The sequence below is a fragment of the Pelodiscus sinensis genome, chromosome 16 (genome assembly GCF_049634645.1).
Source record: "Pelodiscus sinensis isolate JC-2024 chromosome 16, ASM4963464v1, whole genome shotgun sequence".
Lineage (NCBI taxonomy): Eukaryota > Metazoa > Chordata > Testudines > Trionychidae > Pelodiscus > Pelodiscus sinensis.
The window spans coordinates 30,791,160-30,803,938 of record NC_134726.1 but is presented as its reverse complement, the minus strand read 5'-3'; the positions used below and the strand labels follow the sequence as shown (position 1 = coordinate 30,803,938).

The 12,779-nt window shown below is 47.5% G+C and overlaps 1 protein-coding gene across 6 annotated transcripts in view; it reads left to right on the top strand.

The window, feature by feature from the left end:
• The window catches only part of RADIL (Rap associating with DIL domain), a 91,941-nt gene that overhangs the window by 53,240 nt on the left and 25,922 nt on the right, over positions 1-12,779 (top strand). The window lies entirely within an intron of this gene.

Below are 12,779 nucleotides of genomic sequence, written 5' to 3'. Positions count from 1 at the left end.
GCGCGTGCAGTGTAGACACTTTGCAAGTTTTTGCGCAAGAACAGCTGTTCTTGTGCAAAAAGCCTGCAGTGTAGACGTAGCCATAGTGCCGAGGGCCCTACCAGCTCTCCGGGGCCTTCTCTGAGCAGATGCTTGAATGAATAAACTGTGGTGCCTTTTGTGGTGTGTCCACTGGCGATTGATTGTAGCTTGCGGAAGCCAGACAGTACTGCTGGGCCTTTGCTTTCTCAGCCACCCGCTGATCAATGCCGAGTGCAGAATTGCTCCCTGTGACGGATCTAGTTCCGGGCGCGAGCACGCAACCCCCTCCTCAGGGTCACGGCCCAGCGAGCCCGCCATCGGGTTCCTACGGTTTCAGAATTTCGATGGGCGCAAGCTCCCAACGCCCTCCCCACCTGTGCCCAGCGAGCCCGGTGCTCCCAGTTCCCCTCCTGGGCGCCTCAGTCTTTCCCCACGGTTCTTGGGGTGGCGGTGCCTCCCGTTTCCTTCTTGCTCCCTTCTCTCCCGCGTTGGGTGCAGCCCAGAGGAATCTAGGGGACTAGGGGGACCCGGGCCCACCCTCTCCACTGGGTCCCAGCCTGGGGCCCTAAGGGTTTGGGTGCTGACCCTTACCCGGCTGATGGGGTCCCACCCCGTAACGCATCAACCCACGGGCGCCAGAAGGACCCTGCCCCGGGCTGCTTCCTAGCCGCCCTCAAGTCTGCGGTTTCTGGGCCCAAGCCGGCGATCCTTACCTCTTCGTCGGGGTGGAGCAGGATTCTGCTCCGCAGCTTCCCCCCATGTCCCATCTCCCCGTCTCCACCGGGAAGGGAGGAATGGTCTCCCTGGCGTCCTCCTCCTTGCTCTGGCTTTGGGGTGGCTTTTGAACCTCCCTCCGGGGGTCACGCCGTCTCCCTCGTCCCCGCCCCTGGCAGGGCCGGCGTCCCTGTGTTGGGACACAGGGGGCAGAGTTGCATCTCGGCGCCCTCTGCCGGGGGTTCGTCTGTCCAACCCGGCTCGCCGGCCGGCATTAATCCCTGTGGCCGCAGGGCTCCGCGCCTCGCAGTGCTCGGTGGGCGCGCCTTCCCGCCGGTGTGCCGGCGAGGCAGCCCCTCCCGGGCACTCTTCCGGGGCCGGGGCCGCTGTCCGCCCCGTTCTAGTGCGGGCCGCCAACGGCCCGTCACACTCACCCATGAAGTTGCAGGTGTGAAAGTAAACAAGGAGGCTGAAGTGAAGTCAGTTTTACAATCAGGGGTTGGGTGTTTAAAACTAGAGCAGAGTTCAGAGCACAGGAGAGCCCCTTTCAAGCACATTGAAAGGAGGGTGAAAGCAAGTGCCTTTCCCAACTGGCGCAAAACCAAAATCAAAACTCGCCTTCTTCCTGGGATTTGGGTTGATTCGTAAGAAGATAGAGCTCAGATCAAACATTCCCTGAGGCTTGGCTATTCCCAGGGTTCCTCCTCAGGACTACTCAGCTCACCCCTTAGCTCAGGGCTACTCAACTTTGGAAGCCCCAGGGGCCGCAATGATACTCACAGCACATGCTGAGGGCCGCAGCTTAAGTGTGGTAGCATGTACATGCAAATATATATGCAAAAATATGCAAATAGCCCTGCCCTAGCTCCTCTCTCACCAGAGGACTACATCCATCTCCTTTATACCTTCCCAGGAAACCAAACCACTTTTCCCAGCTGGGTTTCAGCCACCTTGTCTGGAGGGGATGGTGCAATGATGAGCTCTTGCGTGTAGCCTTTTGAAGCCATGAATGGATACAATTTTGGGGGCATGGATCCCATTGCACCAAGTGGTCACCATAACTTCTGTTATCAAGAATGGGCTGGTAGCCATGTGTTGATACCCAAGATCCCTTCCCTGAGCTTTTAGTCTTGGCCACTGAGCTAAGAGAAAAGGGAAGTCACTTTGTAAGGCGGCGACTCTGGGAGTATCCTTTCTAGGCCACCCCTTGCTCTGCATTCTGCAGCCTCCCCTCTCCTCCGCCCTATGAAGTGAATCCCTTCGATCACAGACCAGACTGGTTACCTGCCTCTGGAAACACCACTAGCTCTCAGTGCTGCTAAGTCCTCCAGCCCTGTGCACTCTTGGGACTGAAATAATCCCCTTTATCAAATGAGTGGTGACAGCTTGCAGCCACAGGGAGTCTAATATGGTGAGGGGATTAGCTGGGCTTCTCTCTCAGCCTGGCCTCATTTCGTTTTCTCATTCCTCTCGGAGGGAGAGGGAGCAAAGTGCTCAAGAGCCAAACCATCTGGGTGCTGGACGCTCTCCACGTCCTGTGCTATCTTGGTTCCCATGCTGATACGAGATGTAAAGACCGACGTGTGGGTGGGAGGGTAGGACAGAGGGTGCATTCTTAACCAGTGAGAGTTCCAAAAAAATGTGCCCGTCAGCTAAAAATACTGCTATCCTAACGAAGTGCAGGGTGCACATGAGCTGCTGCTGGGAACGTGAAATGATAAAACCTTTGGAGTTGGGGTTCACTTCATCCCTGGCAGGGCTCGGTACGATGTCAAGGCAAGATCCTGAAATGGATTGGGTCTTTGAATCTCTCTCTGGGTTTTCTAGCAGCCTGGTGGCCTCCCCACCATCATATGGCCAGCCCTGCTCTTCCTCGCTGTTTGCGTAAGCTTCCAGTCACCCCACTTGGTTTTCTTTACGTTTCTCACCATTGCTGAGTCTGTGTTAATTTACAGGGAGACTTGTCAAAAGCACTCAGGGTTGGCCCAACTCTGCTCCTGCTGCTTTAAATGGCCAGGCTCCCACAGACCGCACTACTGGCAGCTCTCCACCATGCCAGACTGCTGAACCCCTTTCCGGAGTCTGATGGTCTTGTGTACCCCCCCCCCCCCAAGTTTCATCTCACTTACATCTCCTTGCTCCCAGAGTCAGGCAGGCTGCTATGCCTGAGAAATTGCTCACTTTCTCATTTTTACCATACCATTATAAAATAAATCAACTGGAATATAAATATTGTACTTATACTTCAGGGTACAGTGCACAGCACAGTATAAATAAGTCATCGTATGAAATTTTACTTTGTACTGACTTCGCTAGTGCTTTTCATGTAGCTTGTTGTAACACTGAGCAAATGCTTAGATACGCTGATGTACCCCGGGGAAGACCTCTGTGTACCCCCAAGGGTATAAGTACCCCTTGTTGAGAGCCACTGAGCTAGGCAAATGCAGAATGATTTTGAAAATCCCCCCTTGCTTTTCTTCCTCATTTTTTATTGCCCGTCCACCCCAGTAGAACACAGGGACTGGGCATCGACACTATCCCTCTGGGTAGATTTGTAAAAGTCGCTCCCTCTGGTTTTACAGTCCTTGTTGGTAGTTGGCCATTCCTAATGGTCTCTCTCTTCTTCTTTGCTCATCATGCCACTCTTCCATTGCAGTACCATTGCCATCATTGTGTGTTCTTCTCTTCGGACAACCTTTTATGAAGCCTTGCTGGCACAGCAGTCTTTTTCTTCTCCATTGTGGCATTTTTTAGGATGGCCCAGCGGCTTTCTGCATTGCTGGGTGTCATGACTTCCTTCCACTGGCCTTATTCACTGGGGTCAGATGGCAGCTCCACTGAAGTCAATGGCAAAACTCCCATTGATTTCCACAGGGAAAAGATCTCACCGTATCTTCATTCCTCCTTGCCTAGTAATGCCCTAGTACAGCTGCATTCTGTGAATCCAGTCCGTGCTAGTCTGAATTCAAGTAGCTTCCTTATTATTCTCACATCCTTGGTCAGTTTCTCTCTGTTGGTAAAAGGCAGCTTTAGAATGGATTTTCTTCTCATTGGAATATCCACTTATCGGATCATAAGTCTGTTTCTGCATCACTCAGGGAAATCTTGGGTCATTCTTGGACACAGCATGGCTAAGTATTCTTGGGTCGGCTTTAAAGTGAGTGAGAAAAGGCAGAGAGAGCACACAGGGCAAAAAGATTGAGTCGTTTTGAAACTGAAGATGAAGGAGAAGCATACTGATGCACAGAAATGTCTGTTCACAAATGCTGGGGTTGGGTTGGCTGAAAAGCAGGGATGCTTTTCACAGAACAACTTGTAAAACTTTGTCCGTGTTTTTTGACAAAAGAAATTTGAAATTTATTTTTTAAAGCCAGTTCTATCCAGTAACATGGGAAACAACCAATATTGGAAGTATTATTACTAAGGGTATGTCTACACTAGCCCCCTAGTTCAATATCCCGCGCTTCATTAGCATGTTCCCGGCCGATTGCCATTTTAGAAATTGACTAGCCCGAAGTAATTGCCCACATCTACATGTGGCAGTGAAATGGGATTCCAAATTAAAGCCCTAACTTGAATTAGCTGTTATTCCTCCTGCAATGAAGTTTACCAGCTAATTCGAGTTAGGGCTTTAATTTGGAATCCCATTTCACTGCAGCGTGTAGATGCAGGCAGTTATTCGGGCTAGTCAATTTCTAAAATGGCGACCGGCCGGGAACATGCTAATGAAGCAGGGGATGTTTAAATCCCGCACTTCATTTGCAATTTCGGTCGCCCTCATTAGCCTCCCTAGATTGAACTAGGGGGCTAGTGTAGACATACCCTAAGTGATGTCAGTTAGGGTGTAGCTGGCAAAACTAACACCTATCAGGATGGGTCTCTTTACTGGCGTATTATCATAGAATCATAGAATCAAAGAACCATAGAGCTGGAAGAGACCTCAGAAGGCCATCAAGTCCAGCCCCCGATCCAGGCAGGACCAATCCCAACTAAATCAACCTACCCAGGACTTTGTCAAGACGAGACTTAAACATGATGGAGACTCCACCACTTCCCTAGGTAACCCGTTCCAGTGCTTCACCATTCTCCTAGTGAAATAGTTTTTCCTAATATCCAACCTGCACCTCTCCCACCACAACTTGAGGCCATTGCTCCTTGTTCTGCCATCTGTCACTACTGAGAACAGCCTTACTATGGATTCACCTAAGGACAGTCTACAGAGATGAGAGAGATGGGTGATGCTCAGCTAGCCGAGATTATAGAGAAATGTGAAATATAGTTACCATGCCAGCAAGTCTACAAGGAATGAAAAATCAAGGAAGATGACAGTGGGACTGGAGGAAAGAGAGAAAAACCTTCAACATGCAGAATGCTAGCTTGTTGCTCCAGGTGGATGACAGTTACCCAGGAGAATTCTGCTTAAATTGGCGATGGGCCAAGCCGCTCTCTTTGCAGCAGCTAATCAATGTTCTGTGAATCCTGAATCTTTCTGTTCGATAGCACCACCTCCTCCTTCTCTAGCGTGGATCTTCTCCTTCCTTTGCTGGCGCTTAGTAGCTGCAGGGTCTCAGGCTACGTCTACATTGCAGGTATTTGTTGGCAGAGAGTATGATAATGAAGCGCTCATTAGCATTTGTCGCACTGTCATTTGCATATTCTCTGCCGATGCTTTTTGCACAAGAGGTTTTTGCGCAAAAACAAGCAGTGTAGATGGGTCCATTTTGCACAAAAAAAACCTTTTGTGCAAGATCCCATATACCTCCTATTTTGAGGCATAAGGGATCTTGGGCAAAAGAGTTTTTTGCTCAAAACGGACCCATCTACACTGCTTGGTTTTGCACAAAAACCTCTTGTGCAAAAAGCATCGGCACAGAATATGCAAATGACAGTATGACAAATGCTAATGAGCGCTTCATTAGCTTACTCTCTGCTGACAAATATCTGCAGTGTATACGTAGCCAGAGAGACAAACACCTGCTTGCATTCCTCTTTAATATCCCCAGAGAGATTCCGGGACATCTGTCTTCCATGGCTGGTGGCATTTGCTCCCTCCTGGGCTATAATCGGTGGGAACAGCTGGATTTGGGTTGCTGTCTAGAGAGAATATTCTTTAAATAGGTCTGTTCCCCTGGTGGGAATGGTCTCTGGGAGAGTGAAGTTCATGGCATGTGCAAGAGTGAAGCAGCGAGCATGCAAGTAAAGGCAGAAATCTGGGTTTGTGACATGAGCAACATTTGCTTAAAACTCCAGGCAAATTATAAGGGAGAGCGATTTACACATGCCCATTTCAGGTCCTATTTCAGCGAATCATTTAAGTGAGTGTGTAAATCCAGCCCAGTTCAGCAAAGAACTTTGGCACCTGTTTAACTTTCAGCCCATTCTTAAATCCCATTGATATCAATGGAATGTATGCCTGTGGCAAAATTTAAGCTGGTGTTTAAGTGAATTGAGCTGGATGGCTGAATTGGGACCATCCTGAACGGACAAGTTGATGCTCAAGGGTGCAATTTAAGGGGTGGTCAAGGAGTCAGTAGCCCCCCTGACGTTTGAACCCCTGGATTTCATACTTGAAGTCTGCATGCCCTGGCTCCAGAGGCAGTTCTTAAATGCAACAGAGTGTGAGCTGCTTGCAGCTTTGCTTTTGGGGCAGGGAGTTTGTTATAAAACGAGGGTGGCAGATGATTAAGAATAACACAAGGCTGGTCATTCCAGCAATTGAAAAATCATTAGATCATCATGCAAACATTGCCAGGTACTTAAAAGATGGTGGTGAAAGGGGGAGTAGGAATGAGTGTTGGGCTGCTGGGATTTGCATTTGCACATGCGCTGTTAAATTTATAAATGTTCTTGAAAAAGGGGTAAATAGTGAGGTGGCAAAATTCGCAGATACTACAAAATTGCCAAGTCCAAAACTGACTGCAAAGAGTTACACAAGGATCTCACAAAAAAACTAGGTGATTGGGCAACAGAAGGGCAGATGGAATTCGGTGTTGATAAATGCAAAGTAATGCACGTGGAAAAATATAATCCCAACTATACATACAAAAATGGTCAGGTCTAAATTAGCTGTTAACACTCAAGAAAGAGATTTTGGAATCATTGTGAATAGTTCCCTGAAAACATCTGCTCAATATGCAGTGGCAGGTTAAAAAAGAAAAAACTAATGGAACACTGGGAATCATTAGGAAAAGAATAGATAATAAGACAGAAAATAGCATATTGCCTCTATATAAAGTCATGGTATGCCCATATCTTGAAGACTGAATGCAGATTTGGCCACTCCATCTGAAAAAAGATAGATTGTATTTGGAAAAGGCACAGAAAGAGCACCAGAAGTGATTAGAGGTAGGGAACAGCTTCCATATGAGGAGAGATTAACAAGAGTGAAACTTTTCAGATTGGAAAATAAATGGCTATATTGAGGATGGGGGGATATGTTAGAGGTCTAGAAAATCATGAATGACGTGGAAAAATAGATTAAGAAAATGTTATTTACTCCTTCGCTAACATAACACAAGAACCTCATTCAGTTAAATGTATAGGTAGCAGATTTAAAACAAATTATTTTTTCACAGTCAACCAGTGGAACTCTTTGCCAGGAAATGGTGGATAGGCCCAAATGATAATAGGGTTCCAATAAGAAAAAAATAACTTCAAGGAGGATAGATCCATCAATGGCTACTAGCCAGAATGGGAAGGAATGGTGTCCCTAGCTTCTATGGACCAGAAACTGTGAATGGGCGACAGGGGATGGAACATTTGAGGAATGCCTCTCCTGTTCATGCCTTCTGAAGCATTGGCCACTGTTGAGAGACAGGATACTGGGATAGATGGACCATTGATCTGACCCAGTATGGCTGTTCTTATGCTTTCTGCAGTTAGTAAGAAAGTAAGGACAGTAAGAATATTTATTAATATTTTAAGGCTAACCAGTGTCCCTCAAGTGGTTTGCCTCAACATGTCAGACTGTTAATATTAGAGCTCACTGGGTCTAATATTTATTTACATTTTCTTTCTTTTATCTGGGAATTAGATACAGTGCTCCTGCTAGCTAACTGCCAAGTTATCTGCCCCCAAAACCTAGAGTTTTCCAGTGCTTTAGTAACCCTAGCAAGAGATGATATGTGTGTGTGGGGCGGGAGTGGGGGGAAGGGGAGAGGGTGAATGGAGTCGGTCCCCTCCCCCATTTGCTGTTTGGCTTGTATTGAGCATGCTCAGTAACACTGCTGAAGCCGCTGTCCTCAGTCTGTCCCCCCCACCCATGCTTTCACTCTCTCCCCCCTTATCAAGGTATGCCCAGGTTGCCTGTCGCCCACCAAAATCTGAAATGGCACCCCTGCTGCTGCTCAGTGTGTGTGTGGGGTGGTTTGGGTAGAGGAGGGAGCATCGTAGAGTGTCATCTAAATATATCTCATGCCTGGGCAGATTTTGGTGAATCAGGAGAGGAAGAAATAACATAAATGAGAGGGTGAGGGAAAGGTTAAAAGTCAGTCTTTTGGCCTCTTGACTTCCCACAGGAAATATCTGTGGGAAGATTTTTAAAAAGAAAAAAAGTAAGCGAAATACTTTTGATTTTCAAACTCTAGCCAGCTCACTGAAACCACAGGCTGGTGAACGAGCAACTCCTTCAACTTTAGAGGTTTTTTCCTACACCTGTTCCCTTCTTCTTCATTTCTATGCGTCTGTGGAGACCAGGAATCATGCGTCTGTGGAGACCAGGAAACTCTGCCCTTCCCAGATTGCTTCATGCGGAGGGAGCTTAGCAAGAGACGGGGGGTTCCAGGCATGCACAAGGATGAGAAACCCTGTGCTCCCCCTTCCATTCTATATGTGCGGGTGTTTCTCCTCGCACGTTTTTAACATCTTTGTTGAATTTGCATTGCTCTTCCACTCAGGTGATATGCACTAGAGACAAGTGCTATACCCTTGGGAAATTCAGGTGTTTAGACCTTGCTGTGTGAGCAATTCTATCCCAAAATTAGAGCAGTTTGAATAGTTACAAAAACAACAACCCTGATTTGGGCATATTTTAGTGAATAAAAGCCCCATGGTCAATTCGCTGCTGTGTTGGGGACATGTCATCCATGTGTATCTGGATGACCTGAGTTTCATGAAGCTGCTTGTTAATCCCAGAAACGTCATGAATCTTAGCACAAATTAATATTTGCCAGAAAACTTGTGCCAGAAAATTTGTTACTCTGTTTTCCAGACTTAACTGATCCCATGTGATTTAGATGACCAGTCAAGCAACACAAATAATGGGTACAGTGTAATCAAAGCAGTTTGTGAACCAGCCCATAGGCTGAAAATTAATTTTGAAATTATGAGAACATAAAAACGGCCATACTGGGTCAGACCAAAGGTCCATCTAGCCCAGTTTCCTGTCTTCCAACAGTGGCCAATCCCAGGCGCCCCAGAGGGAATGAATAGAACAGGTAGTCATCAAATTGATGACTTATTGATAAACTAGGCAAATATAACTTAGATAGGGCCACGATAAGGTGGGTGCATAATTGGCTGGATAACCGTAGTCAGAGAGTTGTTGTTAACGGTTCTAAATCCTGCTGGAAAGGGATAACAAGTGGAGTTCCTCAAGGGTCTGTTTTGGAACCCGTACTGTTCAATATCTTCATCAATGATGTAGATATTGGGATAGAGAGTACGCTTATTAAGTTTGCAGATGATACCAAACTGGGTGGGGTTGTGACTTCTTTGGAGGATAGGGACATAATTCAAAATGACCTTAGCAAGTTAGAGAAATGGTCAGAGGTAAACAGGATGAGGTTTAATAAAGAGAAATGCAAAGTGCTCCACTTAGGAAGGAACAATCAGTTCCATACATACAAGATGGGAAGCGATTGTCTAGGAAGGAGCATGGCAGAAAGGGATCTAGGGGTCATAGTGGACCACAAGTTGAATATGAGTCAACAGTGTGATGCTGTTGCAAAAAAAGCAAATATGATTCTAGGTTGTATCAACAGGTGTGTTGTAAGCAAAACTCGTGAAGTCATTCTGCCGCTCTACTCTGCACTAGTTAGGCCTCAGCTGGAGTACTGTGTCCAGTTCTGGGCGCCACATTTCAAGAAAGATGTGGAGAAATTGGAAAGGGTACAGAGAAGAGCGACAAGAATGATTAAAGGTCTAGAGAACATGACCTATGAAGCCAGGCTTCATGAACTGGGCTTGTTTAGTTTGGAAAAAAGAAGATTAAGGGGGGACATGATAGCGGTTTTCAAATATCTAAAAGGGTGTCACAAGGAGGAAGGCGAAAATTTGTTCCTCTTGGTTTCTGAGGACAGGACAAGGAGTAATGGGCTTAAAGTGCAGCAGGGGAGGTTTAGATTGGACATTAGGAAAAAATTCCTAACTGTCAGGGTGGTCAAATATTGGAATAAATTGCCAAGGGAGGTGGTGGAATCTCCCTCTCTGGAGATATTTAAGAACAGGTTAGATAGACATCTGTCAGGGATGGTGTAGGTGGAGCTTGGTCCTGCCTTGAGGGCGGGGGGCTGGACTCGATGACCTCTTGAGGTCCCTTCCAGTCCTATTATTCTATGATTCTATGAAATGGTCCCACTCCTGACAAACAGAGGCTAGGGATACCCATCCCTGTCCATTCTGGCTAATAGCCATTGATGGATCTATCCTCCATGAATTTATCTAGCTCTTTTTTGAACCCGGTCTTCACAACATCCTCTGGCAAGGAGTTCCATAGGTTAGCTGTGCATTGTGTGATGAAATACTTCCTTTTGTTTGTTTTAAACCTGCTACCTATAATTTCATTGGGTGACCCCTAGTTCTTGTGTTATGGGAACAAGCACATAACTTTTCCTTATTTACTTTCTCCACATCAGGCAGACCTTTATCATATCCTCCCTTAGTCGTCTCTTTTTGAAGCTGAGAAGTCCCAGTTTGTTAATCTCTCCTTATATAGCTGCCCTTTCATAACTCCCTAAGCAATTTGTTGCCCTTTTCTGATGTTTTCTCCAGTGCCAAGGTATCTTTTTCAAGATGAGGTGACCACATCAGCATGCAAGTGAATACTTTTCGGTGAATACTTAAAAATAGATTCACAGAAATCAGCACCAGTGCCCAAATGGATCGCTAACAAAACAGGAGACTGGCTTCCTACTACATAGTATTCCTACTACAGCTGAGCAACTGGAGGGGAGTTTGAGTGGCAGTTGCTCAGGGCCAGATGTATTATCAAGGGCTTCCTTAATCTGAGCACATGGGTCACAGGAAGGGCTATCTAATGTGTCTTCATACCCCTCTCTGCAGTCACCCCCACCTCCTGGCATGTGATCAAAAGTGTTTATAACATGCTCTGACTATGTTTGTCCATGATGCTGGGCCATCTCTTTATTTTCTGGCTTGAAATCCTGCATTGGGCTTGCATTTTAAGTTGCTTCAGTCAAAGCACTCAAGGTTTTCTTCTGCAGAGAAAGAAGAAGGTTATTTTTCACATCAGATTTGAAAACCTTGTTAGGGCCAGGTTTTTCAATGCTTTCAATAGCTTGTGACGTCGGAAACGTAGGTTTGCAACAACCTTAGGTCACAAGTGAAATGCGTTTGTGCGGTCTCAGCCTGCTCTGGAGTAGGTATTTGCCAGCCTTGCTAGAGACCAGGGTGATTAGTGGTCTGAGTTCCAAATAGATCCGGATTAGAATAGCAGATTGAGACTAAGGTGTCTTGGCAGAGCAATGAGGGGTCCTGCTGTTGAAATAGCAAGCAAGGCTTAGGCCAGGATTTGGATGCATTAAGCAGAGCTGTGTGTGTGTGACAGTTTACAATTCTCCTGCCTTCATGACACATGGGTTGATTCAGTCTTGTCAGCCCCTCACTTTCCTGAGCCTTAAAACTGCATCAACTTTCCCCCCTGAACGACCCCCTAAGTGTGTGTGGCTGAAAAGTCCCTCACGAACCAACCGTCTGCCTGTGGGACTGGAGGAATGCTCAGGTGGATGATGTCATGGAATTTCCCGCCTTCTGATTCCACATCAGAGGAACCTGGGGGCGGGGCTAGTTTGGCAGCCATCGAGACCTCCTCTTCTGATCCAAATGCAAAGCAGGGCTTGGAAAGTACTTCATCCAGCTGCACAAATAGTCAGCAGATGAGACAGGCAGAGCTGCAAATCTGGACTGAAACTGAAGCATTGCTAGAAGAAAAATGTTAGCCTGGAGGGGAAATATTACCCCCGCAGCCTGTCTTCACCCATGTGTTTGTTTAGCAGCCACTGCTAAGGCTTTTAGATTGGGATTTCTGTCGCTCCCTGCTCACAATGCAGCAAGGAAAGTGAGGTGCCGGTTCACGTCTTTAAGGGAGATGCAGGCAAAGGCACCAGCCAAAGGCAGGGTTGGAGTTTTTGATTTCGGACATGGCCTCCTGGAATGGCTCCCCCAGCCAGTGTGAATTTGTATTATCTCCAGGGCACAGAGGGGCCAACAGAATTGCAGGGCCCTTGGGGAAGGTGGGAGTGACTGGGCTGCATGCTCCCAGGAGGGACGGGGCCTCAGGAGGAAGGGGCAGTACAGATGGGGTAGCCGCCCCTTGCCAGCTGCACAGCACTGCCTGGGGCACCAGCAGTGATTTAAAAGGCCTGGGATGGAGGCCAGAAGCCCTGGACCCTTTTGAATTGCTGGGCCTGGGGCGGTTGCCCCTTTTGCCATCCAGTGAGCAACGTGCAGCCTGAAGGCTACATGCGGCCCACCAGGGTTCTATGTGTGGCCCATGAGACATTTTGTTGGACCCACGCGCAGGGATGCCAGATTCCACTGGCTTTGGGCCGCGCAGATTTTTTATGACTCAAGTGACAGGCACGTAAAGCAGGGGCACATGACATGAGGCGCATGGAGATTGTGCCCAACATTGGCGGTACGAGCCGTGCGCGCCCTCTGCCTCCAGTCAACGCGCTGCGATGGTTCAGTCCGCACAGCCCACAAATTGGAGGTACGCAAGCGCCGTGAGCAAAACTCCCCAATCCCGGGAGACTGTCTTGGTTACGACCATCTGGTGGCCCACTGAGAGGAAGGGGGAGATACTC